The sequence below is a fragment of the Rissa tridactyla genome, chromosome 6 (genome assembly GCF_028500815.1).
Source record: "Rissa tridactyla isolate bRisTri1 chromosome 6, bRisTri1.patW.cur.20221130, whole genome shotgun sequence".
NCBI lineage: Eukaryota > Metazoa > Chordata > Aves > Charadriiformes > Laridae > Rissa > Rissa tridactyla.
In genome coordinates, this window is record NC_071471.1 from 50524060 (window position 1) to 50550464 (window position 26405).

The window sequence follows — 26405 nt, forward strand, 5'->3', positions numbered from 1 at the left end:
GGGCCATGTTTCTCAACAGTTATGCCTCAGATGAATAAAGAGGCCCTTTGAGCAAACACCAGATTTGACAACTGAAATAGTGTTTTTCATGCTTTCATACTCAAGCACAAACTCAAGCCCTCAAACTTGCATCTGAGAAGATGTCAGCGATCGGTCCTGTTTCCTAAATGAATGTTCTGTGCTGTTGTAGCTCTTCAAGTGTACTCTACACCTCCTTGGTTCTATGTACACATTTAGTTATTTTCTTGGACCTTTTTCTTATTGCTTGGTCCTTTATATGTCAGCATGAAGAGAATATTAAATCCTGCCACTCTGATGGGATGTCACTTTCATCTTTAATTACATAAACTTTTTCTATATAATTAAATTATTTGTATTGTGGTAGAGTCTAGACTTGTCTGTCATAAGTCAAGGTCTCCTAATTCTAGGATTTTCACAAATGCAAACCAAAGAGACTGTATTGCCCGTAAGAAAGACCTTAGACTTACTTCGACCTATCCTGCTTTTCGTGTAGAACTAATATGAAATTACTATAAAATACAGTTTCATCGGTTTTGAAAATGGATTATAGTGCTAGCATCTGAGTCAGAGAAGGCATAAAGTATGTCTGCTTCACCACTTAGTTATTCAATATTACAGATGGAGATGGGATGGCCATATGCAATGTACTGTCCCCAGGTGACACAAAAGATTTCATTTGGCTGGGTCTGCCTCAAGCTGTCACAGGTGTTCTTATTTCATTTACAATAGCTCCCTTAAAATATAAATGACCGCATTTATTATATCAGCTCTTTTTCCTTCTTTGGAATACCCCAGCTAATGTTACATTACACATAACAAATGTTCTTGCTCCCATGAGAATTAGTTTAATTACTGATGTAGGTGAGTAAAGGATCTATCGTGTCTGAGATGTTAATTTTACCATGCTTTAATTAAGAGGTCAAGTGTGAAAGGCTGCAGAATACCTCCCACTTAAACATGCTGAACAGAATGGTGGGGGATAGAAAGCACTGATATGATGAGGTTTTTACTATCTGTAGGAGTATCGACTTTCCTTATGCATCTCATTACAAGGAGGCTGGCATCTGGAAATACATGCCAACTTTTCCTCACTCATTGTGTTTTCTAACATTAAAGGCTTTTTCCATCCAGAGTCTTCGAAGCACCAAAACAGCATGTGTCTCCTTTCAAAGGAGGTCACTCCTTGTTACCACTGATTTCCATTAGAAATACCAGAACTGTGTCCTCTTGCTCAGTGTGTTTGAAGAACAGGCGTGCAACTATCCTACTCCTCTCTGCTCTGGCACAAGGGAGGATGCGGGGCACGTGTTCACCAGAGGACAACAGGTGCCATCATCTCTGAACACGCAGTTGTTTCCTCCTTATGTCACACTGGAAGTGTGGGCAGATTTCTTTCAGCATTTAATTTGAAGTCTTGTTTCTAGCTAACCAAAACAGCAATGAAATGGACTTGGAAAACATTCAGGAAGAAAGCAGGAAAAAATGGGCAGGTAGAAGGAAAGTGTGTCTCATAACAAGATTAAAGTAGACATTAAGAATGCCTTGCAGCAGGGTGCCTGGGACATCCCTGACTGAGCTTGTCATGTTTTCCTGGCAGCTGGAACAGCAATGCTATAGATAGGAGCAGATCTTCACTGGCCAACATTTGAAGGTTTTCTTGGGATTGACCTGTTGCACTTCTAGAAATACAAAGTAAGCAAGTAAAGTAGTACTGTTGTTTTCCAAACAGCTGTAAGGGGGGCAGTTGATGATTTTTATTAACGTCCTTTTCATCCCTTATTGTCTATGTGTATTGCTGATTCATTGAGATGTGTTCTTGCGATGTGTGATACAGAAAGTTTCTTTTCAGAAACTTATCCTTTTTCTTGTATTTTCTGTTGCTGTTTTCTCTTTTCTGTGGTGGTCGCTTCTCTTGCTTTTAAAGGAGAGTAACTGTTCAGCTATGCCACTGCCTTCCTCTGCATCCCTGGAGGAAGACTGGTTAATGCTGGAAAAACACAGAGTTAAATATTAACATACACTACTGAATGTTCCCACTGAAAAAATCAGGAACATTTCCAAGCAGTGAAAACAGATTTTCCTTTCCTGTCATTAAGTTTTGCTGCTTAACTTCTAAAACTACAGCTTGCTTGGTCATTTTCACATGGTTAATAGTTAGAAATTGGGAGTTCTCTGTTTCTTAAGTGCTCTCACCCGGGCTGCTTCTCCTTACCAGGTGATAGACTTAGGCAAAGAATCTCATGTGGTGAACTAGTGCTGGAATGTAAATTAAGTTTTTTCAAGGTAAGAGGTTGATTATTTTTTTCCTCTTCCCCCTGTACTTTGGCTTGGAAATGGAAGTTTCTTTGCTTGCTCTTTTAGTCAGAAAGGCAATGTTAGTAAGCGTTGAGATTTGATATTGGTGCTACAGTAACTCCTTAAGGCGCACTCAGAATTGGGGTTCCTCTTGGGTTATTTGTGTTAGCCGAGGACCTAATTATCTAAGGCTGCAAATGCAGCATTTTCTTCTGCTGACTTGAAATGTCACCACCAGTCTCTGCTGAGATAAAAAGATACACAAAGGAAATGGTTTTGATGAAGACGAGTCTTTCACTCGTAAGAGTCTGATGTTTTCAGAACGCATATTTATTCTGTCTTGCTGGTTGTCTCAGGTGTCGAGACTTCTGCCTCAGTGCACTGGGAATCCCTGCTCAAGGTGTTAAAGCTCTAATCTTTGCTGAGCAGCTCAGATATCAGCTGTGGTGAAGCAGGAGCAGTAAAGCCTGTGACCCTGAACTGGAAGGTCTAGGGGTTTGTGGGGTGGTATTGCTGAAGCTTCTCTGTATATGTAAAAACCATGCATGATGATACGGAATTAATCCTTCAGAAATAAAATTATGTTTTTTGTTTTAATTCCAGTTACTTGTGTTTGCGCAATAGCATCCCAAAGCAAGAGGTCTTGGCATTTGCATGAGGCATGTGCTTCTGCCCGCAAACAGCCAGTCAGATAAGTCAATAAAAACAAGCCATGCAAGGCATTAATTGCTTAGAGATGGAAGAGACCTATTAGTCTATCAAGCCCTCCCGCATGCCAGTGAAGAATTGCTTCAACTGGATTTGCTTTAGAGGATGGATGAATAGCTCAGTAAAATACAGGGTCATATTTTCTGTATGATATGATGGAAGGCCTTCTGTGCGTCAGTTCTCACATGTCCGTCTAGCTTTGAACCTCAGAAGCAGCGATATCCCAGAGAAATTTTTTCCAGGCTGTTTCATTTAAAGTGTAACAACGGTTTGAACAGAAACTGTTCTGATTGCACAGATGTGCAATTTTGCTTTGTGGGGTGTTTTTTATCTCATCAAAGGAGGACAAGAAGAAAAAGCAAAAATCTACGAGTATGGCTATCTATGAGAGCGCAAGTGTGTGTGTGTGTGACAGCATGAGAGGTCTGTCCATGTTCTATCAATTGTGAGAATAAAATGGCTACTCTGCCTGACTGTAGGGAGGAAATTTTACAAAGGCAACACATTGCAAAGAGAACAAAGGCCTCACTGCGTTATGGCTCTGTGCGACACTGTTAACACTAAAGCAAGCTACCATTTCCTATTAAAGTAGTGTCTCGCATGTTCATGAAACAGAGGCTGTAATGCAAAGCGATTTAGCTTACTGGGAGCTGATGCATCTAGTTCTGGCACAGACAGACGAGATCTCTGTGGTCAAAAAGGCAGACAAACACGTTGGTGCTGGTGTTTTAAGCAGCTTCATCTGGTGACTGGACAGGGAATTGCAGGCACATTTGTTTCATTGCGTTAATTTCTTGCATTCTTCCCCTTTTGTCTGTTATTGTTTTCTTACCGGTATTTGTATTTGAATAGAAAAAGAACTCTGTGGTAAATGATGTGCATGCCCCACTTCTTTCCAGGCCTGACATGTTTATATATACAAAGAATTATGGAGGAATTGAAGAGAGGACCAAAGAAGCTCAGAAATTCTTTGGAAAAGCTTGTCAGATTTTTAATTAATGGGCATATAGCAGGGGGAGTGAAATCTGTTGCTCAATACCATAATAGGCAGTGCAGTGCTGCTGCCTCTCTCTGTCATCCTTAACAGACGGATTTATTTTTGGTAATGAGACATTTATCTCCTTTGCATCTATTAAAAGCCAGTTCTAGTGTCAGAAATCAGTTGGAAATAACATAAAAAAGTTTAGTGGTGAAATGTGTTTCTTTTGGATGCTTGTCACAGCTCCATCAGATCCTGGGGATCCTTTTTCACTTTATTTTGGTGTATTTTTGCCTTGCTGTAACTTGCATTTCCAGATGATTTAGGTATTGTTCCAATAGCACCAAATAATGGTGTGATTATTTAGATGGTGTAAAAAGTCTTAATGGAATTCATTTCAGGGCAATAATTAATATACTGTTGGTGTAAATAATAGTTTTTCAACACTTTTCTGTGTGCGTGGACCCTTTAGGCCTTTTTGTTAGCTGCAGATCCCCGCCTACCTGACTTAAGCCTATTGAAAGTAAACTTGCTTTTTTTCATGAGAATCCTTGAAGCAGTCCACAGAAAACCATGGGTAAGTGGCAGGGCAGCCTGGTTCAGCTCACCTGGTGCCATAGAGGAGGAGTCCACATAAAAGTAATTGTGGTAAAAGAACGCCATTAGTCAAAAAAATGTGGGCTCTGCATGTATTTCTGGTCCTGACGCAATTCAGTTAGGAAAGTATTTTCACACTTGTGGACTGAGTAATTAATGTCATACTTAAGCAGGTCAACAAGCAGACCACTTTCCTTAATCTGTCCATAGAAAAGCATGTGTGGGTTCTAGTTGAATGCAGTGGGGGCTTTGTAGGCTTTTGTTTGAAATTTGTTTTCAAGCTATTCTGTAGCATTCTGCAGGTGGGATGTAATTTTCCTAGTGAGGTCTGAAGTGCTTGGCAACTGCTGAAAAAACAACTACCTTCTTTTAGGTTTGTAAATAAGATTTCTTTAAAGAAGCTGTCTGGTGCCTCTGTGCGCCTCAATTTTGTTAGCTATAAAAAAGGGGAAACAGCTAGGATATCAGAAAGGCTTGCTGATACGAAGTGACCCAGGAGCTTATTCCAGGAAGTTTATTTTCAGAAAGTGTTGAGTATTCATACTTTGAGAACCCTTTAAAGTATTTGTAATTCAGACCAGACATTCCTTTCAGTCTTGGTTGATATCCATCTCATAAAGGTGACATAAGACTAAATAGATTGATGAAAGGAATGTTTTGACTTTTTAGCTGATAAAGTGCTAATTATAAGAGCTGCAACCCGTGTAGTAACAGAACCACAGATAGCAAACATTGAGAGGTTACTATTCCAGAGGAGTTATGTCATCCAGCTCCACGGATGAAACATCTTTTCCATGGAAGAAGTTGCCTCCTACATGGAAGGGATTCTCTTCTATACTGTACAAATCCTACAATTGTCCTTACCTACCCATTTCCTTTCACTCTTCCGTTCGTGCACAAAAGTTATTCTCCTCATTTGGCTTCTGCCGCAGGCTCTATGTCTGTGTACTATAAACAAATGCTACCCTTTCTTCCCCCTATTCTCCTACACATGCTTTTGAACAACTCTGGTTGCTAGTATTGCAGCCCTCATAAGGCTACAGCGAGGGGAAAAGTGTCCCTTCATCATCAGCTTCCTTTTGCAATCTTCTGTTCTTCTCTGCATTACCTAAATAATTTTTTCAAAAGGCACGTTTGTTGTAAGACTTTTCAACAGCAGCACTGCTGCTGTGCTCCTTGATGCTCTTCCTGCCTTTTTGTTTAAAAAGGCATGGGAAGTCAGTGACTAAGTTGGGGAAAATTATTTCGTTTCAATGTATGCTGTGAGTTAAACCTTCAGTACCTTGCAGAGGGACTACTTTCATTTGTGATGAAAAGGGACGAGTGCTCCAAAATGGCAGAGGCAGTGACACTCCGTTCTGTTCCTTCTCCTTCCTCTCTTCTCCCCTGCACTCAGGTTTTACAGACCTGGATGCCGACTCTGTGATGCGTCACGTACACTGCAGAACTGGGCATGTTTCTCCTTCACAGGAGGTATGTGGAAAATAACAGCCTTTCCATTATTTCAAGTGGCACAGCAGCTGTCCTTTGATGTGCCAGACTAATTTTTGCAGGCAAGAATTGATACTGGGTTAAGACTCTTGCCGGTAGAAGGATGGATATACATGCTCTTTGTTTTCTAATAAACATGCGCTTCTGTATAGTGTGAGCAGTGATACTTATTTTTTATTATTTTTATTTTTTAATGTGGATCCTGTTTGTCAGCATGCTTGAGCTACAGAGTTCAGCTCCAGAAAGTTGTAGTGCTTATTCCAGGGATGTCAGTGTAGCCTGTCCTTACAACAGTTACAGAGTGCAGTCATTCTACGTAAATCCTTAATCTATGTAAATCCTTATGTAAATCTATGTAAAACCTTAAGTTTGAAATGCCTTCATAGTGGTCAAAATAGTACAGGATAGTACCAACTTGTCTGGAGCCCACTGGATCTGTTTCACAAGGCAGGAGTTCATTTTGGAAGAACCCGTGTTTCCTTGGGTCTTAAACCTTTGCCTGAAATATTCAGGAGTGAGCTGTTTAATAAGAAAGCTGCAGTTGAATGATCCTTCTTGATCAAAAGGCATGGCACGCAGTTATGATGAAGAGTGAAGTTTTGAACAGCCTGACACCGATTGCTGCATCCCAGTAGCCTGGCTGATCCCTACCTTGCCTTTGTCACCTTGTGAGAGCGGGCACTGCTGAAGTCCTGCCTCTGTGTCACTGAGCCATGTGCTCTGGGGAAGGAAAGGACGAGGGGCAGGAAGACACATCATTCACCTGAAGATACGATGAGCCTAGAGAGGGGCAGACGTTCAGCAGTCAACACTCAGTGCAGTAAATTCAGGACAATATTTGCTCCATCAAAATCAAAGAAGAACAGGGAAATGTTCTACCCTTTCTGTCATGGAGTAGCTCATATTAGGGTACAAAACATCTCTGTTTAAGCTTCCACCTGGCTTTTGCATACAGGAGACTGTCCAGATTTGTTGGATACATGCTCTCGCCCAGGCCTTCTAACTTGTTTCTGCTCAAATGCTTAACAGATGTCACAAAAGTATTGGTTGGGAGGTCGAACAGAGCACGAGGGAAAAGCGAAAAGCTCATGGTGAACAGTAATTAAGAAGTACTGCAAAGGGTGGTTTGGGAGGAGCCAATGAAGTGGAATAGTTATGAATGAGACTTCTGCACAAGATGCAGGGAGAGTTGCCCAAAATATCTCCTTCTACCTCCAGCACAACTTCCAGTATTGCAGCATCTTTATTGATGGTATCTAGGATATGTACTTTTGCTGCTCCTACCTGGATATCTGAATATTTCACACTTGTAAGTCGTTAAGTAAATTTACTTGAGCACTAAAATAGTGCCTGAGTCAAAACATATGTTCTGTACATTTTGCATACTACTTAATTTAAAAGTTAATAATTCAAATACTGTACTCTCATCTTGCTCAAGCTGTTTGGAAGCTGCATGGCTGCCACCTAAGCAAAAGTTAGACCATTGCGCTTGCCAGAAAGGAAATCTGTGCATATTTTGCCCTCACCAGACCATTTTGCAGGGAGCGGGTGGCACCCTGGATACTTTCTTCAAGCTGTAAATCAACAGTTTATAGGCAGAATTTCATTTTGCTGTTGCTGCCTTTCTAGCTGTTAGGAATGTAGTTGCAATGTGTATCTGATCCTCAGGGATATCCGTAGGAAGCATGTGTTAGTGATTGAACTTAATCGGACTCTCAATGAATTTCTTCTCCATTGCAAACCAATGAAAACAACAGTCCTTTGGCGCTCTGAATTAACATTAGATAAGTAACTCTGACATAAACCGTTCTTACCTAATGGTAACACTTACTATTACTGCTACTCATAATAATGTTTGCTCCAGTATACTTAGGCATTTTGCGGTCTTGTGGTGTATGCAAAGTGCATGATTTTCCTTGAGCAATCTTGCTGGAATCAGGGTTATGTGTATCTCACTGTTCTTAGCCTTTGACTCTACATTCTAGCCAAAAACATCCAGGACTTTAAGAGGTCTGACTTTTGTTTTTTTTTGTTTCTATTTTCAGAGGCTTTTATTTCTGAAGTGTGGCTGAGGGTAGGGCATGATTTGAGTAAAAAAGCTTTTGTGCAGGTAAACAATCCAAGTTTGACATGTTACAGGTGACCTGTATTCAGCATTTGCCCCTCATAAATTAATGTGGGGGGCGGGGCGGAATAGTAACCTTTGTGTAACAGCACCAGCCTTAGAGCATGAGAAAGTTAGATTATCACTTGAGTGGCTTTGATTGGTCCTTTGGCTAAAAGATAGGCATTGGACAGAGGATTTGATCCAGAGTAAGTATAGGATAGAAAGAGATTGTACAGCTGTGCCGCTCTTCTTTCTTTATTAGAGTTCATCTGTAGGGATGTCAGCACATCATAGCGCCTAAATTGGGAAGAATATTGTTACTGTTCCCACTTTAGAGATGGTAAGTGAGAAATTAAGTGCTGAATGACACAGGAAGACAGCCAGCCAGGCTAGGTATGCAGGCAAAATGTCTCTGCTGGTGGAAGGGGCTTTAGGGTATCAGTGGTACCACATGACACCTGATTGGCATACTAAATGGTGTTATGGCATGGTTATGAGTTGCACTATCCAGTGTGGTGGACTTGATCTATTAAATGTTGACAAAAATGAGGCTCAGAACCTGAGGAGATGAGGAGAAGAGGGATGGAGGTGTTCCTAGAGCGCTATTCCTTACTTCTGGGCTCAAGTAACTGGTGAGGTGGGTTGCTTTCTGAGGAGGAGGAAGAGGTAGGAAAGCTGATAGGAATTCTACTTGCTCCCCAGAGCAACATTGTGGGGAGGGAAAAATCCCTGGTCGCTTGGAGTACCCACAAGAACATATCAACATGTCTTGTGACTGAGAAAGGAACAGTAGAATAGAAAAATCGTGGTGTGCTGCGCATCTAGTGTAGAGCAGCTCCCCAGAAGGGCTTCTACTGCACAGGATGATGGACTAATATTTGATGTGAGGGGTTACCTGCCAGTGTAGGCAGGAGCTCTTCCAGTGACAGAAGATGTGTTGGAGAGATGTTTGGTTTTTTCCCCTCCTGTTTCAGGACTACAGCTGTCCTGACTCACATGAGGACTTCGAGGATGAGAAAGGGAGCTTTGGACATGACAGATCCAACTGAATGAATACTATTCATCCTATAGTGCCCTTCCCACTGGGTAGAAGCTGGTGTCTTTTCCCCATCCAAAGGTACCTATGGATCTACCATTTGAGAAGCAAACAAGATAGCAGTGAGGGACTTTTCGGTTTCAAAAAGCACCTTCTTCTGTATTGAGAACAGGCAGCTTTTCATTGGGAGTATATAGAAGGTGTAAACATTCCCTTATCAGGATCCAAATACAATGATGATGCAAAACTGTGAGCTCTACCTGTCCTGAGGTTCTGTAGCATGGAGTGAAAGACGGCTTGGAGTCTGGGCCCTGCTTGTATCATTCACACTGGACTCAGAGAGTATGAGTTGAATTCTGCCACTTGCTGGTATTTCTAATCATTTATCCTTGGCAGCAGCAGAGAATGAATTTCCCAGCTGCTATTGCCTGCTTTTGAAAACATGTAGAGAAGGGCCTGTTGCAGGTAGGGAGATTGGCAGGTGAGTTCCCACGATATGGCCTTGTTGAGGTGAGAAAAACTTGGATTTAACCTTGAGCAGAGATCCTGATACCTGATCTTCTACAGGGCTTAGATCTCATTGAAATACTCTAAATGGCTTCTGCAGATCTGTCTTTCCGGGCAGCTCTGCTCTCAGTTGAGACCTGCAGGAAGAGACAGACAAAGGCCAACCTCTTCGGGCAGGAGGGAGCACTTCCCTGAGAGACTGCAAGATGGAGAAGGAGCAGCATAATGACCACAGGCGGAATCTGTCTCTGGCACACACACTGTATCCCTACATATAGGTATCCACAGGCTGCGTCCTTGGCAAGGAGGAAGACACCTGACTAAATAGCGATAGCCAAAGTTGTGAAGCAGATTTCTCTGTACGTGAGAATTTTTGTCCTAGCAGTCCTGACTCACACGTACCTTTGTATTAAACACAACATCCTAAGAGTAGTGTTAGAACATTTGTATACATCAGTCAAGCTGTCATTTATGTGACAAGCTAGGAGAATTTAACTGTTTACCACCTTCCATGGTATTTTTAGAATGTTTAGAACACTCTTGAAAAATTTCAAAGATGATGAGTAGAAGTTACTCTGTATGAATTGCATACAGTGTTTTCATATTTGGCTCTCTTTTAACCTGTTATGGAATCTAATACTTTCTTGTCACCAAGTGAGCCTGTGTCTGATACGTTACATCAAAACATATTCCTGTCTCCAAATGCTAACAGCAGCACATTCAGTTCTCTGGGTTTCAGCAGCTAAAGTGGGTGTTGCAGGAAGTTTGGCACTGTTACCCTGCAGAATAATAAACAGATGATGTTGCCTTGAGTTTCACATAGACATGGAGGCTCTTGCCTCAGAAAAGATGATTCATGGACAAATGGTGACTCTTAGTTTAAAAGATAACAATGCTAGTTGAAGTAGGTGGGCTACAAATAATTGTTAAATTTTCCAGCAGACCCCAGAATGGTGGTTTCTTTTGTTTTAGACTGAGATGTTTTATAGTTCATTTTTCTAATGGCTGTATTAGATTATTGTATTCTATAACACTTACTGCTTTTTTCTTTTTCAGGAGGAGTCCAGGACGTACCTGTAGAGCTGTGGCTTCTCTTTCTCCAAGCTCTGCCAAAGGTATGTACTTTACACACAGTTACTCTCCCAAGTATTCATCTCAAATGCAGTATGGAAACTTTCAGAAAAGTGAGTTTCAAAGCTGTTGGCAGAAGAAGACTAATTCCTTGATTTTTTGAATGCAAGATTTTAAACACAATACAAGGATCTTCCCCAGAAAATTGCACTGAATCAGAACTAAGCTTGGGAATTCAGGTTAATGCGTACAACAGTGGCTATCCTGCTTGTACTGACTGTTGCAAGCAATGTTCAAGATTGGGGGCCTGGTAATGGATAAACACGTGGTTTCAGAGGCTCTGGAACATGAACAGAGCTATTTAATAGTAGGTCTACACTTCAAAATCATGGTCAGTGTCTGTTAATTAATATGATTCCCCAACGTTATGGTCTAACTCGGTTATCACTCCTGGGCAAATAATGTGGCATAATGGAAGCACTGTGTCCTTCCCTTGCTGAGTCTGTGAGTCTTCCTAGCTCTCTGTAAGAAGGTCTTGTTTTCTAATGAAGCACTGAATCAAGTTGTGCTGCTCCTCGTCAGCAGCTTGGTACCTGAAGCAGTTTTACCAGGAGAATTGCCTGACATAGAGAAAGTGCTTTCAGCAGATGTGTAAAATGTTGACCTAAAAATAGGATAACATAGTAAATAAGAACCTGATGTTCAAAGGTTCAAAGCTGTCCCTGCTGTCTAGTTTGTTGTATAACTTGGAAGAACTGAAATAGCTTTTGTGACGATAATTGTTAACATATGAGTGCAGAGTTAAGAATAAAGAATAGTGTTTTCCTATAAATGTCACTGTAAAAGCCCATAATATTTTACATGACATTTCTATGTTTTTTCAGAACTAATGCAAAGAACTATGTAGCCTAGTTATTAATTTCTATATAATTCAATAGGACACTGCAAAATTCCTGAGTAAAATTCTGTTTTCTGATGAATTCTACATGTCAGCTTGACAGTGTCTGCCTAGTAGCAGAGAAAGCAATGTATGATGAGGAACAGTGGGACTTATTTTTTTTGTTTGGGTATTTTTTTTTGGTTTTTCTTCCTTTTGAGCAGAGGGTGGGATCTGGTTCCTTTGAACTATTGCACCACATAAGCTTTGACTACTGCAATTTGTACTCCCCGCTGTACCTTATAAAGGTATGCCCACCCCTTTGTAGCTGGAGCTGATAGTACCCCAGGTTCTCAGGGAAGGTGCTGGTTCTCTCTTTCAGTGTCCCAAGAATGTTTTCTAGTTCTGCATTTGGAAAGCCAGATATTCCCTGACCCTGTGTGAACTCACCAATGCCTTTCTCCCTTCATAGACCCCTCTTTTCAGTGTGGAAGAAAGAACTGAGAATAATTCAGAATTAATTTATGGAAAGTTTTCCCAAGTAATTCTCAGCCACCCATGGGCTTTCCTGGAAGACTGGTATACAATAGGCCTTTGTCTCCAAATGGATTTATTTATTATTTTTGAATCTAAATGCCTAGCTTGACCCCAATCTTAAAGGGCTTTTTAGTTCCTGAGGCTTAGCTGTTCATCCTTGAAACCTTTTGAAGAAGTGACTCTTCTGTCAATATGCAAGGTATCATAAATCTGTTCAGTACTCGAATGAATGGAAATTGTTCTAATTATATCCGAGTCAGAGCTTGTTACATTTTAAAGGAACTAGAAACAAAGCAAAATGGCTATGAAAGAAGTTTTATGGTTTCTACAGAAATACGTTTTTGTGAATTAGCTCTGGATTGCTTAACAAAACCAGTACTTGGGGGGAGGGGACATGCTCTCAGCAACATGTTTGCAGGTCCTACAATCTGTAAGCTTGGAATTGGTCGTGTAAATTAGTTGCTCAATTAACTATTCTTTTGGTTATTTGGGTTTGGGTGCCTGAAACAGGGTTCTTTAGAGGCCAAATAAAACAATAAAGAGATTTCCATCTTCTCTTTGCTTTGAATTAGTTTGTGTTAAGCACCAAGGCATTGTACTGCTTGTCCAGCTGGTGATACAATGGTTATTTGAGCAACATTATTTTCAAATTAAAATGATGAGGACTTCACCAGGAGGTTTACATTCTTCTGCTTTAAAGTGTTGGGGTTTTTTCCAGTCTCTGATCAGGTAGAATAAGAGTGTAGTTTTAACTAAGTCTGTTTAAAGGTCTCCTCCCCATTTCAGTTTGATTCTACTAAGTAGTTTGGCCTTGTGAACACAGCTTTCATGTGAAAATCCTGTCACATATGAGCTCTGGTATTTGACGAGCTGAAAAGTTCATGAAAGTGATTATATCTTCAGGGGAAATGTTCCTGACACTCGTTAAAATAGGCAGAGAGCTGCGGCCAGGTTTTGTTATGGTGGGGTTTTGTGGGTTTTTTTCTTTTTCTCAAGAGCTGAACACTTGCAACTGAGTGGGAATTTCTAGAGAGTTCAGCTTCCAGTCATATGGGGGCAGATTTTTCTGAAGTGTCTGTTCTAATCTTTCTGAAAGTCTTTGTCCCTAACTGGTTTGCACTAAGGAGCCTTGCCCCTCCCTGGTCCCCTTCAGAACTGTAATATTTCTCACTTGATAAATGGTGCATGCCTTTCCTCCCAGAGAGATGTTAATTTGCACCAAATCTGAACTCTGAAAATTGTGTTGGTTGCTGGTAAATAAATTTTGACTAGTTATGAAATCTTGTCATGCACGATCCTGAAAATGAGAGAAAAGAGAATTATTAGCTCATCTGTTTTACTGCCATGCTGATATAGTTGTGTTCCCTGCAATATATTTTTGTACTGTTTGGTCCAATCTATTTTTAAATGACTGAGGTGGTGGAGTATTTTTTTATACCACTGAAGAAGCTGTATAAAGTCCAACAGATTTCACTCTTACAGGAATTTTTCCTAATAGAGTCTTCAGCTTAATTTTAGACTTGCTTCCATCGGATATAGCTTCTTTTCTTTCCTAACGCACACTGACAATTGTGAAAACCTTCTCAATTCATCACTTAGTCAAATCTCTTTCAAGGATAAAATATCAAGAGTGGTGTTAGTGAAACTGTGTTAAAATTAATAGGAAAGAGATCCTGACCCTAGGATGCAGCGTTGGAGGTCAATGGCTGGATGGGCGCGATACAGCACTCCTTGTTTCAGAGCCCCTATGAACATGCCATAACAGTGGTTCTTTATATCCCTGGATTTCATGTCATCGGTGCACAAATTGTTGAGATTATGGGATGAGACTTGTCATCACCAGCTTCACCATTAGGAGCAACCTGATATAGAGAGAACAAACCCCAAAGATTTCTGTTTGTACAGGTTGTGGAAATTTCTGGTATGGTTTGTTTGTCTCCATGAGTGCTAACCTGAGGCTAGATGACATGAACGCCTGACACTCCTGCTGCCCCACTGTGTTTTCTCCATTAGCATCACCGTATTTTATTCATTGGCCCTGAGGCCAAGACATCATATTTTCCCTATTTGTTTGAGCATTGACTCCTTGTGTGGTGTCAGTGATGAATCACCCAGCTTCTATTTGGTCACTGAAATAAAAACTATGCATCTGATCTGCCACTGGGGTTTCTCTTTCACATTTAATTCTAGCACAGGACATAATACACTGGAACCCAGAGCAAAATCATGGCATCAGCAGTGTGAAAAATGGACAGGACCATTCCTGCCTCTTCAGCCAACATTAAAGAGAAAGCAGAGATTTGAAATATTTGCTTAAAATTACGTTAACATGGGGTTCTGGAGGGAGATAACATCAAGAAGGTGAGATGCAATGGTTGTAGCTGAGCATAGCCCCATGTCCATAGTGCCGAGCTCCCACACTCTATCCTGATTCAAACATGGGAAGAGTAGATAGGGCCATTTCCAGTGCTACGATGCTTCTTTAGGCCACTTCAACTGTTGCATCCTTTAGCTTTGAAACTGCAGTGTCACCAAACAGCTGCATGTTTTTTTAATTCCAGAAGCTTCTGACAGTCAGCAAGGATTGTATCCAAACAGTCTCACTGGGTATTAGTGCACAGCTTGTTCCAGCAAATGCATTATTACCTATTAAACATTTATACAGCAGCATAAAGTTAGACAAGGACTCACAAACATAAGTAAGACCTGTTCTTTGCACTGTAGAGCCTCGAGTCTAAATCATGCCTAGATGATGACATACAGCACAGCTGCTTGTAGGAGGAAGGGTGAGAAATGTTTGAAGGAAAAGTGATTTCTGAGAAGATGGTGACTGGAGAAGGGAATTTGCAGGTCTGGGAACTAACAAATCAGAAGGTGTAAAAAGAGTGAAAATAGGAATTGAAGCAATATAACAAGTTTAGGAGGTAGTAAGAATGGAAAAGGAGTTGTTAGGTATATGAGATAAGCTTGAAAATGAAATGGCCAGGAATGGATAGGAAAATTCTCTCTTGCCTCTCTGTAACATTCAAGCAGAGGTGGCTTCAGTATCCAGATCTGGTTGAAAGCATGTTGCAGATTTTGAGGGTCAGACACTTTGGGTGGCTTTCTACCAACATTCTCTACACACCAGCAGAATAGAATAAAATCTGTGAAAGTCTCTGTCTTGAACAGTAAGCACAGTGTCTTTGGTCTACCCTGTTCAGAATGCAAGTGTTCCTTCATTACCTATTGGTCTTCAGAGCTCTGCACTCCTCCTTCCCCCCCGCCCTCCCCCATCTCCACCTGGGAAGCTTCTTTTATTGATTTGGTGCTTCCAGAACTGGATTTCTTTTCACCTAATATTGAATTCTTGAGACTTCTTGCAGTTTATCCTTTTCTTTTCAAGGAATTGAGGAACAAAGGGTGGTACAGATGTTTTTCTCTGTTGCATGGAATCTGTTTTATATGGGAGCTGCAGGAAACACTGCATAATGAGCTTCCAGCCAAATGGAATTTCAGTAAATCTATAAGTCTAGTCGACAGTATGGGAAGAGAGAAATAATATTATTATCTGGGGTTGGCTCTAAGCAAAGCTGTCTAGGGCACTAAATTGCTCTTTAAAAAATAATAAAAGGGTGTGTGGGGGAAGTAAAAGAAAGCTAGGTCTTCTCTGGTCTGGAAAACCAAAACTGTCTGAGAGAAACAGTACATGAAACAGAGGTAGTTGGTGTTGAGAAAGGAGTATCACCTTCCAGCAGCATCAGTTGGACTTTTCCTCTTTACTGTCTATTGGCAGCGCTGGGAACAGTGGGGCTCCACAGCAGTTTTGACACAACCAGATCCATCATTCAGAGGCATTCAGTCTCATCCATATTGCTGTGAAGCTTTTAGCCTGTTAAAGCTAGTGAGTGAAAGTTCTTAGTAGTTCATAAAAATAACTTCATGGCAGTGCTACAAAATTAAGTTAGTTTCTGCCAGTTTTGATTGTGGTGCCTTGAGATTTCATCTGAGATCTGGGCATAGTGCAAGCGTAGTGAAAGACAATTGCCACTCTGAGTATACAGCCTTGATATATGTATTTGAAATACCGGAAGATGAAGTGACTCAGCTCAAGTCCTGGAGAGAGACTCTGGGTAAGGCTGGAAATGAAACCAAGGTCTCTGCCTAGGGCTTTTCAGTGCCTACGCACCCATTTTGTCTCTGCAACAAATCTGCATGTGGCATTTGGAAACGAAAATTTTTCTTTGCCCAGCACTGCACTTAACGTTCTCAGACCATTACACTTTGCTTTCCCTCACCCCCACACTCATTTTTAATATACAGATATCAGAGGAGTTACTAAACATTTGGCTGAATGCAGCAGTTTTTATCGGAGCACTCGCAAAATGTGGGAAATCACACGCTGGAGTGCTACTTGCACAGAGACAGCAAATTCAGGAGCAATGCTGTCAGGAAAGGGACATCCCGTCACCACCTTTTGTTCTCTGACACAGTTGCTAGCGAAGCGAGGGGTTTGGTCACACCATCATCCTGCCTGCTGACTCTGCCAACTCAAGTCTATTTGTGAGTGGTTCTGCAGTGTGACAAGTGCCATGGCTGTGGGACACAGAGAAATAGCACAGCTATGGGGTGCTCCCTGCCCTGGACTGAGACCAGAGTAAGGACTTTAAAGAATGAAATCCCTGTTGACAAGTACTTTGTGGACTGTCCCTGTGTAAGCCTCCATCCAGATGGCTTTGACCAATTTGGGCAAAATCTGCATTACTTTAGTTTCAGGTTTCTGGGTGCTTGGTTTCTTCTGCTGATCTGATCTACTAGCAGCTGCTGGGACTTCATAGTCTGATGGTCACCTGCTCCTTGGGGCAGGGCTGGCCAACCAGCCTTCGGAGTGCTGTTACATGCCCCTTTTGTAGACCGATGACAGGGTTCAGGACTTGGCCTAAGGTGAGTAGAAACATAGTATTGCACAAGAGGCGATGGAAGTGCTGCACCCATCCCTCTACCCCTAAAACTGGGGTAGAGTCCCCGTCTGTAGCACGTTCCTTTTAGGTTTGATCTACAGTTAACATAAGCTTGTGAAACTCGCTTGAATTGGCCTGATATAGAAACCAATTTTGGAAGCATGAAGCAGAGCAAAGGTAATTTGTATAAAAGTCTACTGCCACTGCAGGCGCCAATGCCAAGGAAAGACAGCTGGAGAGAGGGAAATGTCATAGAGAAGGGGGATGGGACCTGTGAAGTATCTTTCGTGGCAGCTAAAAAAAAGAGGGGGATGAGGTAAGGGGAAAGTGGCAAATGATGCAGGTATTAATCCTGTTTAACAAAATATTTACAAGAAAGAAAATTTCATCCCTGGAAGTAAACCAAAAAATACCAAAGTTGATAATCTGAAGGTGAAATGGGAACCAAAGGCTGTGCCAAGGTTAAACCTTCTTTTTTTCTCCTCCCCATATATTATCATAGGGGAAAAGTCAGACACTGTGTGTGTGGACACAACACACTCAGAACCAAGCTGAGCAGGTTGATTAAGGGATGCTTGCACTATTTTAGGATTGGATCTGAAAGATCAAGGAGATAAATCATTACTTGCATTGGAACAAGTGGGGGTGGCGAAGAAAATAAAGGGTGAAACACATGGGAAACATCTGCTCCAAGGAGGCATTTTAGAAATAAGCTTCAGCAAGAGGGAAGGAGAAGCAGCTGTGCTGCATGCAGGGGACCACCAGGGCTGCAGTGAGAAACAGGAGAGAAGAGGAGGCAGAGCTAGGCAGACTGCAGCCAAATCCAAGAAAAGGGCAGAGGGAGGACCCAGACTGCAACTTTGTGGCTGAGACACCTCTCTAGCGTAGACTGAAAGTGAAAATTTGGAGTGTCTGTGGATAGTACCCTGCCTTTAACCCAGGCCCCGCTCAGAGAAAAGAACAGGGTGCTTTGGACTTGTGCTGAAAGCAGGGTAGGTGGTAAACAAACAGAATGATTTATCAGAAATGGCTTGTCCTTCATGGAAGGGGAGATACTGCCCTGTAATCAGGAGGGAAATGATCTGTCTGGAGAACATTAAGCCAGCCAAAGAGGGAAGGTGCTAGGTTAGGGCTTCCAGACTCTGATTCTTATTGTGCCATGGATTCTTTACACTTAAGAGTAAATTCAGATGTTTTGCTGTAGGTCTTCAGAAGTGCCAGGTGCATTGCTCTGGAAATACAGACAGTCATACTTGTTCCCAAATACCTGGTTTACCTGAACCTGATTTGTTCTCTTGGCTTTTACTTTCTGATCTTTTACTTTAGTTGCACTAAACTGTAAAAGAACTTTAAGTTCTTCTATGGAGCTGTGGTTTCACGACTGGTGTAGACTGATCCAAGTCCTGGTTGCCACTGAAATAATATGCCCCACTCTACCCCTACCCCAACTTCACCCTTACCTTGTGTTAGCTCTAGTGTTGATGGAACATGGTCAGGTAAACTGAGAATGAATCCAGCTAAAAACTTACCCAGGAAAGACAAAATGGTACCTTGCTGACCTGGGGAGGCTGCTTTGTGTCTTCTCAGACAGGTGGGATGCTCCGCTGCAGCTTTCCCAGAATTGCGAATTGGTTTCTTGTATGTGACTCTGTGGCTTCTGGTACCAAAAAAGGCTTTTGGATTATGTAAATCAGCAATCTGATCAACTGTGACATCTCCCGGGTCCTTTTTTTCTGGAAAGTAAATTTTTTCCCCTGCATTGCTGAAATTACACTGTCCTTGTTTCTCTACTTGTCTGACTTCATATCCTTTTCATGTTGCTCATGGGAGACTGATCCAAAGCCCATTGAAAGCAATAACAGGATTCATGTTCCTGATAGCAGACTTTGGATCAGAAATAAATTCATTTCTTATGCCTGGGGGTTGTACTGTTTATACTCCACAGCCCAGTTTCTATATCCCATGGTGTATCATTAAAGACAAGTTGGAATAAAATGCATCCCATGTATCCAGTTGTCTCTATTACCCTTTGAATTTATGGAAAGTCCTTCCTATACTTAGAGACCACAGTTGCCCTATAATTGATCTAATCCCTGTTTTCATAAAATCTTTTTTTGGATGAAAGCATCTCAAAGTGCTCTACAGTAGCTGTGCTCAAACCATTCCAGTACAACTCTTTCTGTGGTTGTGCTACACCACCATTCCCATAATGAGCCACAAGAAATTGCAATTGTGGGATTTGCTTCCTTGCAAGTTGAAAAGAACTGTCCAGAAATGGGCAGAGTTTTTATACCGGCTTTTGGTTGGGACTAATATTTTTTTCCAGCCTAGATGGGCTGGAGAAAGAAAACCAACAAAACTTTCTATGAACCACATTAAAAGAAAGTTTCGCTTCCCTGTTGAGAAAAGCCACTCCCAAAGCAGAGTGCTTTCAGGGTGGGTGGGGAAGTCAGCTGGAAGGGAGAGGCTTCACCATCCAGAGAACAGGTTGAGACGATTGAGGTTTTGCTCAGCACCTCTGATGCTTCATCACATTGCCTCATCCTTCGAGGTTTCCGGGTTAGGTCAATCTCAGTTTGGTTCCATAAAGCGTATGTGCTTTTTTAATGGATCCTGAGAAATTTGAGCCTTCTGTGCTCAGGTTGGGTAATAAAATATCCCACGGGACTTCAGTGTAAGCGTGGAAGTTTGTGGTGACCTCAGTCAAAATGAACCTTATCTTCCAGGGTCACGAAAAAATGCTGGGCATGGGCAACTTGCTGGTCTCTGCTGAGAAGGTACTTATTTTTTCAAAAGATAGCAGCACTGAGGAATTTATTAGTACATGTTAGGCTGAAAGTAGGAGTTGAGAGCTTACCCGAAAGTACTGCACTTAAAGTCTAGTGCCGATTCTGATTTCTGAGGCCCACTGATTTGCTTGCAGATGCTAGTTAAGGAGCAGTAGCCCTTTATTACCTTTTAGGCTTTTGTGATGAGAGATCAGTCAGGATAGATGTTGTCCACGGGCAGCTTTTCAGTGATCTTGGTGGAAACACAAACCTGTTTTTCAAGGTATACTGTAGAAATGGACTGAAAAAGTCAGATGTGGCAGAATTTGGGACAGATCCCACGAACACCCTGATTATGTCATAGAGGCTATGGTCTAAAGCGAAAGTTAATTAATAAAATCACTGTGATAACAGATAATAGCATCACTAGTAATACAGTGCATGCCATTCCAGAACCAAAAGCCAAAAGGTCATTGTTTTGATCCATTTGGCCATCCAGTCCGTTTATATTGCAACTCCCCTCTCCCTCTCAATATTGAATTTGAAATAATTATGAATATTTCCATAAAGAAACAATTGCTAATGAAAACTGTAAAACAAAATGTGGCAAAAGAAGTTCTTAAGTTTTAATGGCAGGGTTAACTGGTTTTGGAATGGGACAAAAAGTTTTTCACTTTTCAGCTTTGAAATCCCTTCCTTTCCTTAAAAAATTGTTCTCCCATCCTTTCTGTTTCTCCTTTTCTAACCTAAATACCTTTGCTCTCCTTTCCTTTCCATCTCCTTGCTCCATCCAATGGAAAAGAAGGTAAGGAGGAAACAGAATTGGGAGAAACTCACTGATATCCCAAACCTGATTTAATACTTAAAAAAATATTGTTTTTTAAAATGAGACAAGATGAAAACTCTGAGGAACTGCACAGAACATCGTTTTGGGTTGCAGTTGCTGCAATAAATTGTTTCACTGTTTTCAGCTCATAGGGCAGGTGTACCTTTCATCAGCTGGGCATCGTGAGGAGCCAGTTGCACCTTCAAACACTACACCAACTTTCCTGATCTGTAGAAGCTTTTGTGTTTGAAAGCTTTGTGCTGAGGTGCTTGCTCAGAGGAAAACACCATTTATTGAACTCCCATATCCTTCCATGACACCTAAGGGACTTCCTATCCAGCTAGTGAATTGTCACAAGTCTGCTTATTTTTGGAGATTTTGATGGAGTTGCTGTACAAAGAGGAATGCCTGTGGACACAGAAGCATCCCAAAACATGTCCTATCAGTGTATTGATCTGTCATTCATCTGCTGAACAGAGTATCTGATTGCACCTTGGCTGTTGTTTCCATAACAAGCATTCCACTGCATTGCACCTCAATGAATTAATCCATCAGTAATTTCTTTAATGTCTTCTGACATAAGAGGTGTAGTTGCAACTAAATGAAGATAATGAGATTTCTTCTAAGCCCCTCTTGATTTACCATGCAACTTTTAATAAAAAAAGGGAAAGAAGGGGTGGGGAAGAGAGATGTCATCGGTTTTAGTCATGCCTTGAAGAAGAGAAGGTAAGACTGCATCTAGGAAAGGCAAACTATCCCAAAGTGATTTTTCATTTTGCTGGTTCTCTAGTAGTAGATACATGGTAAAGTGAAAGGGAGGAAGGATGGATCTGTCAGGGAACAGTGTTGAAGGAGGCTCGGGATCACAGTTTGCTGCTATGAATGGTCAAAGATCAGGACCTGAAGAATATTGATTAGGGCCTGTGCAGGAGGAAAGAGAACGTCTGTTCTTGTTCTGTCATCCCCTGCCCTGATGGGGAGGGGATGGCATGTACTCTTCAGGTTGGGTGAAATGAGAGAGGGAACAAGAGTAAGAAGCGAAGCCTTTTTTTCATTTGTCTTCACCATTTTTCAACCTGGTAGCACTGAAACTCTCAGAATTTTTCTAAAAGGCTGTTTCAGTGTAGGTGTGAAGCCTTGCACAGGGAACATGCATTTTCTCAGGTGGACCAAAAAGTCTGCAATTTGCTAGTTTCTAGTGACCACACATCTTGTACAAGCATAAAGTCTTGACCAGCCTGGGGTTTAGAAACCAGCTGAGGCTCTTCTGCAGCTTAAAGGAACTATGTGGCAAAGATGGCATCAGAACTTTGTAATATGAAGAAAAATTCTGACAAAGAGAACAGTACCAGACCTTAACCTGAGTTACTTAGACAATAAATAACCAGAAATAGGCAGCGTCTGTATTCTACGATGTGAACGGAAAGTAGTAAATATTTATCTGTCCTTTCCTTCCCTTTGAAATAAACACTTAAGACTGCTGTCATTCAGATAATCTCTGTTTCTATACTAACCCATCTCTTTAAGGGAGACATCTATTTCCTATTACAACCATATAGAGGCCCTGAACTAAAATATTTTGCATGCCTTTGCAGGCCTCCAGGAAACATTAAACACACAAAGAAAGACAAACAGCTACGAAGCCCCTGTTTAAAATTAGGAGCAGAGAAGGGAAGCAGAGTTTGTGGCTGCATTTCTCAAACCTGGTCTGAAAAGGATCTCAAGTCAATTCGCTTATTTTGCATAAAAGTGTCCTGTTTCTCAATATTAATTAAGACCAGCTGTTGAACCAGCAGGGCCAGTGGGCTATTATGCCTTTTGCCACACAGTGAACGTCTGGCCACTACAAAGGTATTTTTAAAGTATGTCTCATTAAAAAAACCAAAACAAAAACCCAAAAAACCCAAAACCCAAAAACAAACCCAAAAAACCCCCCAACCCCTCAAAACCTAGCTGCTAGTTGCTGCTATAAGAACAGTCATTACCCAGTAACTGTCTGCTTGCCTTACATTGAAAAATGCTATTTGACAATATATAAAAAGCACATATGTAGTTAAAATAGCTTTGCTACAATAGGATTTCACTATCAGAATGCATTACTTTTTCTAACTGTACGTAAAGGGAGAGAGAGCAGAAAATAGGAGTAATAGCTGCTGAAATTGTTATGGAAAAACTCTGGTTGGTGAATAACTTTGCTCATGAAAGTAGTTATGCTGGAGTAGTTACACTGGAGTGAACAGGGAAGAGTCAGAAGTGCTGGGATTTGAAAGGAAGGCCACCTCAGGTGCTCCCCTTGAGAAGTACAAAGTCACTTCAAGATGACTTTTAAGGGTAGTACCTAACTGTTGAATTGTGGTTACTAGTCAAAATTTCCAAAGAGCTGTGCTGCTTTGGGCCTTACTGTACATAGTTGATTCCCCATCTGTGAAATGGACCTAATAATACAGACAATTAAGGACTGTTCTGAAAATCAGGTAAATGGGAGTATAAGAACAGGCACAGTTGTGGCTCAAGGATCCTTCTAGTGCAGTCTGCGGCTCTGGCAGGGGTGTCACAGGTCTAGGGGAAGGGTTAATGTAGAGGGCAAATGCAAATTGCTACTTCACCTGAGATATCCGCACCTTCTAGTAACTTGTGGTTAATAACTTCCCAAGCTAAGAGTTCTAGCTTAGGATTGTTCTTTCAGTTGTTTTGAATTTAATTTTTTGAGCTTGTTCACACAGTGGAGCTCCACAAGATCCTGGGGCAATAGCTCTGCAATCCCGTTACGTATGATGTGAAAAAGTACTTCCTTTTGTTTGTTTTAAAACTTGTGCCTAAAGATTTCTTTCAGTGCCCCTTAGGTCTTGTGTTACCAGAAGGAATGAGCCGCCATTCCTAGATTGGAGGTTTTGGTGCCTTTCGAGATTTAGTAGAGCTCTCTCATCCCCCCTCTGCCAATGCTTTCTCAGCCTCAAGAGTCCTCGTTTATTCAGTGTCTCCATGTCAAGAAACAGTTGAGAAGCTTTCATTGTTCTTGCCACCCTCCTCTGTTCCTTATCTAGTTTTAACTTTGAGGTGGTAATCTGTAAGAGGCATGCTATCAATTGTAAATGTTATTTGCTTGAGACTTCTTGATGTGCAGTGATTTGAGGTATTACATTACATGAAGATTTAAGTGTCATAAACACACGTGTACTCGTACTAGTCCTTGCAGGGAGGAGAGGGAGGATCTTTTAGGGATCTGTTTTCCCACAGTGTGATGTAATGATTTTGAAAACAGAGTTGACCATCCACTATGTTATACTTATTTCTGAGCTGAGTTAGAGCCAGTTTCTTTAAGAGCAATGTAGAGGAAGAATGAAATTCAGAAGAAAAATTGTTTTTCTTACTGAGATTCCAGAACGAAACCATTTTACACCTCAGAAACTTAATCAAAAACTGCCTGGATGTTCTCTTCCTTTCTACAGCAGCTGTTTCCACTCTGTATTTTAATGAGTGGGCTGAACTAAAACCTTTGGGGAAGGGCTTTCCCCTCCCTCCCTCCTCCTTGGCATCCCTACGTAAAAGGCTGCACGACAGTATCACGCTCTGTGCTTCTGTTGAATGAGTAAACGCCTATGGCAGGACGGTCCAAAGGAAAGGTTACATCATGTTCTCAGCTAGTCAAGCTCTTTAATGCAAGCTTTTAAAAAATTTTCCTGGATGTTCAACTGATGTGATTTTGGCTGCAAGAAGTAAGTATTTAAAACCTCGGAAGATTTAAGACCTTTCCAATTTCTTCTAAATTTTCTGCTATAAATAACTTGTGGAGCATCTGTTGGTTTTGGAGGTAGATTCTGTTTGAATTACTTCATTTTAGATTTCCTGTTAACTGTTTATATCTCCTCTGAATGATTTAGAAATTCCCTAAAGTTACGTACTGAAATTCTTGGAGAAAAGATGGTGTTGTGTATGATGTGTAGTGGAAAGTATTGATTCCCTTTTACTGCATAACAAAATGAGACTTGCTTGTCACTACAGATGTTGTTTCCAAACTACTTTTTGAGCCCCCTATTTCTTGATATATCTCTGCCTGTTGAGTGACTTTTTTTTTTTTTTTTTAAATCCTGGTTATATAGTTTTATTCAGTGTCTAATGAGTTCCTCTTATGTGTGCTAGAACATCTGCTTTGCAAGTTTCTGTCTGCTTTCACAGTAATACAATAATTTCTCTGTCTTTCATATGCTTTCTCATACAAAGCAGGACTGAGAAAATGGTGAAAGCAGCGGCACTTTTTTTTTTTCTGGTTTTCCTTCGGCACTAGATTACATTCACTAAACTCAGCAAATAGCAGAATTCCCTCTGGAGTACTGGGAAGCAGCCCAAGCTCACTACAGTTGCATTTTGCTAGACTATTCTTGTAGCAGGGTTTTCTTTTTTCCTCTCTTTCTCTTTTATGGTCTGCTGAAATTCTTTCTGTTGTAACTGCATTCCTGATTGATTCCATTCTCAAATAGGCGTATCTTGCCTGTTAAATTTCCCCAAATGAACATCCTGAAACAAAAGTAAAAGAGATGCCCTGTGTCTAACTGCAAATTCAACTTGAGAAATTTTTTAATAAAACTAGGAGTAAGATTGGCACAACTTCTAGCCCGCTTAATAATATACTTAGGGGTGAAAATATTGTCTTAATTTAACAGAAAATCAAGACTGACATTAAGCCTTCAAGTTTGGGTTTAGTTCTAGATTTCTCTGCTGCAGCTGGAACTGTTTAGGGCCAGACTCAAACTTGATGATTTGACTCAATAATTAATAGCACAGTTAAAACATTTTAAATGAGACTTAGGGTTAGGTCTTTCTTGGTTATGCTGGCATAAATATGGGAGAATTCCTTTCATTTTAAAAGTTCCGGTCTCTGTGAGCATGCAGACACTTGGACTTTAAGACAAGCACTGTGGTTGATACTTGAGCTGGATCTTCACTTTTGTTTTCCCAATTTTATTCTACTCCAGTAATCACCTGTATCTGTCCTTGCAATGTTCACCTCACCTGAGATGTGCATGGCAGCAAAAATAGCCTGTGCTTCTCCAAAACAGGGAATGGCTACTCTGGGCATTCCTATGGCCACAGTTAGTTTTTGTTGTTTAGCACAGCCCAGCAACTGCTCTTGGGTACCAGAGTTCTTTTATAGGCTTTGGCTTGAGAAATTAAAACCGAGCTAATCTGGGTTTCATTCTGACATAGCTCCAGGCTCTGAGCCTGTCTGTTATGCTTGGGAAAACCAGGCTTAAATTAAGCAGATAGAAGTTGCAGTAACTCCAGGATCATTTAAAAAACGCTTTTTGATTTAGGTTCATTTGGGTGATAGATGAAGATAGTAACCCTGTCTCTTTCTTATCATGGACTTCAACTTCAATGTTTCCTTTAGGTGTTCATCATCTTGCTTAGTAACTTACGGTTATTATGGAAGGCTGCAGCTATATTGTATATTGTTGTAAATAAAGGGCTACCTGCTGCTGCTCCCAAGTGGAATCCTACTCTGCAGGGCTTTCTCAAGCACCCACGAGTGCCTTCCCAGTTCTCCCATCAGTGACTGGAGATGGCTGTTAATGGTCTGAGCTCAGGGGGCTGAACAATACTGAACACCATGCCTCAGTTTCCTGTTAAGCTTTTCTAGATTATTT

The 26405-nt window shown here is 41.1% G+C and overlaps 1 protein-coding gene across 9 annotated transcripts in view; it reads left to right on the forward strand.

Moving 5' to 3' along the window:
- The window catches only part of SORBS1 (sorbin and SH3 domain containing 1), a 229870-nt gene that overhangs the window by 89473 nt on the left and 113992 nt on the right, over window positions 1-26405 (forward strand). For 5 of the 9 annotated variants that reach the window (XM_054205022.1, XM_054205020.1, XM_054205032.1 and 2 more), the window contains one exon: window positions 10798-10856. The gene's annotated coding sequence lies outside the window, so the exon portion shown is untranslated. Of the gene's footprint in view, window positions 1-1829; window positions 2305-5996; window positions 6074-10797; window positions 10857-23424; window positions 24477-26405 lie in introns of those variants that run through there. The other 4 variants (XM_054205024.1, XM_054205021.1, XM_054205023.1 and 1 more) reach the window with 4 other exon arrangements.